General features: G+C 33.2%; 1 long non-coding RNA gene across 1 annotated transcript; it reads left to right on the top strand.

Moving 5' to 3' along the window:
• The first annotated feature begins 558 nt into the window (after positions 1–558).
• Positions 559–2,735, top strand: LOC103133369 (uncharacterized). Its single transcript, XR_475733.2, has 4 exons — positions 559–833; positions 941–1,022; positions 2,033–2,145; positions 2,508–2,735. It is a non-coding gene; the product is annotated as an uncharacterized LOC103133369 (long non-coding RNA).
• The last annotated feature ends 739 nt before the right edge of the window (positions 2,736–3,474 follow it).

Raw genomic sequence — 3,474 nt, forward strand, 5'->3', positions numbered from 1 at the left:
AAAAATATTTTTGTAAATGGAGGAAACAATGCGCCACCCAAAATACCTTAGGCCTTGAGTTACCTTATACGTAATTATGTTTATTATCTGTTATGTGTATTGTCTTTCATCTTGGCATGGGGTAATTTTTCCATAGCTGATTGAAAAAAATGTTCATATTTTGGCTGCTATTTAAACACCATCTGATGATTTCTCAACATTGAATGTCACTAGATGGGGTGCTGAACGGAAATGTTCAGTTGGTGTTTCCGTTTTGCTTCGCTTCTCTGATTTGTTTTTCAAAACTCCAGCAGATGCAGACAAAAAAGAGAAAGTGAAAGCTTTGAATAACACAATCGGTTTACATCATTTGTATTGTTTACTCTCTTGTTTAAATAAGTGATGCATATTATATTATGAAACATTTAGTTACATGTGTATAATTATATGCCATCTATACTCTGCAAAGTGTTTCTTTGTCGAGAAAACATAACTTAAAGAGGTTATATTAGAGCACATTTTAAAGATGTTATGCAAATGATTAACTAGGAAAAAGGATCAGTAAAGCAAAACTTATCCTTATAAACTCTTAAAAACATTGACAGCTTAGTCATTTTATCTTTGTTGTAAAGAATAAACACTCAGCTACACTTCTGTATTATGAAGCCACTCCTCTAATGTTTTCCCTCCTTTGTTGTCAGAAATCTTCCACACCTTCCTTCTCTGTTTTCAGAAACAGTGAACGGCCTCTTTGCAGATAATCTGGTGAAATTCCACTTCAGATTTTAAATTGTTTTCAAAACTTACCTCCTTTTTGACCTAAAATCTTTTGTCTTCGTCAGTTTCAGTAACAGGTAGGACTTTTCCTTTTTAAGTTTTAAATTGGAGTTTTGTAAAGATTGTTCTAACTACATGAAAATATGTTAAGCTGCTGATTAAGACATCACGCTTTCTCTTGCAGTTTCTTGTTTACGTCATGGATGACTTTGTTTGCAAGATATTAAATGACTGGGGCCTAAGCGAGTGGATAGAAACATTTAGAGGTTAAGTATAGCATTTCTTTACTATAGTGTTTTAAGGAAATGCAACATCTTTATATTGCAAAAGAAATTCAATCTATGTCAATCCACTTAACCAGCTGTTATATAATTTTTTATGCATAAATGTGGCACTTAAAGCTGTAGTTATTACAACAAATACTTTACACCTCATTATACCCTGAAAGTAAAGCAAGATTCTGACATAAATGTGCTTATTAAGCAAGACAATACAATAATCACAGAAAAGTCAGCGTGCAACACACCAGACCTAAAACAGAAAGATTCAAGATGCCAAACGACTTCACATGAATTACATCAACAGTGTCAGGTCTCCTAGACATAAAAGCTTGTGGTTATGAATTGTAGATTATATGAAATACAGAGGGACCATAAAAGGTAAAACAAAAAAGTTGTTTTAGGGATAATAATAGTTGTGGAATCAGTAATTTTGTAAAAATTAATGATGTCTTGATGTAGGATTTTCTGTTTCTATTCATTAAATGTACATAAAGTAGTGCACCTCCCACATTTTAGGAATAAAATGTTGCTATAGCAACAACAGGTTAATTTCTTCCTTTAAAAAAAAATGTGGATGCATCATTAGCATGTAAATGACTAAGTGTGAACATCATGGACCATACCAGAAGTATTGTTTACTGGCTGCAAATTATGACATTACAAACAATCTTAGTGTTAAGCGCTGAATGTCGCTGTGTTATCAAAGATGTTACAACAATATCAATGGATTTTGCTGTTAAAAAATCAATTAAATTCAGCGCAAATTCAAATGTAACGTTTGGCCCTGACAAAATCATTGACACGCCCTTTTGGGCAAACAGAAACATCCAATTTCAAATAATATATTTCTTGAACTACTGATGTTGTAAAGACCAACTACGGCCTTTATTATTTTGAGTCTAAGACATTTGTAACCCTGCTCTTTATGAAACATCTTATTCAACTTTAAAATTTAATTTTTATCACTTGTTAACAAACCACTTTTTTCATTAAAGAACACGGCATTGACGAGAAAAATCTGTACTGCCTCGAGGATCAAGACATTGAAAAATTGTTTTCCAAAGTGGGACCAAGAGCAGATTTCAGAAATAAACTGAAACTGTTGAAGGTAATTTGCTGCACTACATGACATGCAGTCTTGTTTTAGTAACACCATTCACTTTCTATGAAAATATATTGAATTTCACCCAAACTTTTAGATTGTGCTTATAAGTAAAACTAAATACTTATAAGCACAATTAGTAGTCACAGCACTGACTATAATCTTATGGATTCTTGGACATTTGTAAATGACATCAATGTCCTTGTCTCCAGGAAGGATAAAACAGAAATGAGGACACATTGCACTTACTTTACCAATAAGATAAACAGATTGCGCTAAATGTTATGTCATTAACACAAACATTTAGAATTGGATTGAAATTGTAACATTCATGTTTTATCTGTATATCACTACATTATTTCATTTAGATTGAACAGGAGCAGAAAAACACAACTGTTAAGGCTGAGGTAAGTGTGACATTTTTGTCCTTTGCTAAGTGTAATTTATCCATGTTAAATGGACAACTGGCAACTTTGTACAGTGTTCTTAATCAAATATGTCATCCGTGGTCTTTGCACATCACACCAACTAAATAAAAGGAGAATGAATGAATGAATCATGAATTTCAACTATCCCTACACTGTTCCTTAATATTGCTCCACTGCAGCTGAGCCTAAACTACATGCTGTCAACGTCTCTCTTTTCAGAACCTGCATAACTTGTAAGTGAAAGGAAATCTCTTCAGTAGGCCAAAGAATGTATGAAAGTGAATTATTTTACAGTGTTAGTGGATACAATAATAATAATAATAATAATAATAATAATAACAATAATAATAATAATAAAACTAGTGTGAGGCTTAAGTAAGAACAAACTAGATCCTTTCATTAGATAGGCATTGATTTCACCCTGTCTCCATGCAGGAACATGAAGGTTTAGAGTGCCACTGTAAACCGAGGCTGTTTGATAAAGTACTTGGTCACAACAAGCTTTAGCAAACTTGATCCATTAGCAATAGACCAAGTTTGCACATCAATCACACATCAATTTGCAGCTTTCGTTGACGTCTTGCTGCTGGGCAAATATTCTTCTGTTCACAGGAAATGAAACCTTGTCACTCGTCTTTTTAAGTGCTTTGATCTAAGGGTTTTGGCAGTTGTGAAACTTTGAGGACGATATGCTGCATTGTTACCTGAGAACAAAAGACATTGTATGAGTTGTTAAGATCACTTCTGCCTTTTAACTAATTATGATCACTGAAGCCTTTTTAAAGCTCCAGTGATCTAGTTTTTAAAAGCATTACTAGAGATACTCTTCACCGTCTACTAAAGGGTGGTTTGTTTACTACAATGCAAGTCATTAAAAAGTGTTTGTCCCATTGAAGACAGTTAAATA

Source organism: Poecilia formosa, unplaced genomic scaffold (genome assembly GCF_000485575.1).
Source record: "Poecilia formosa unplaced genomic scaffold, Poecilia_formosa-5.1.2 Scaffold2789, whole genome shotgun sequence".
Classification (NCBI taxonomy): Eukaryota; Metazoa; Chordata; class Actinopteri; order Cyprinodontiformes; family Poeciliidae; genus Poecilia; species Poecilia formosa.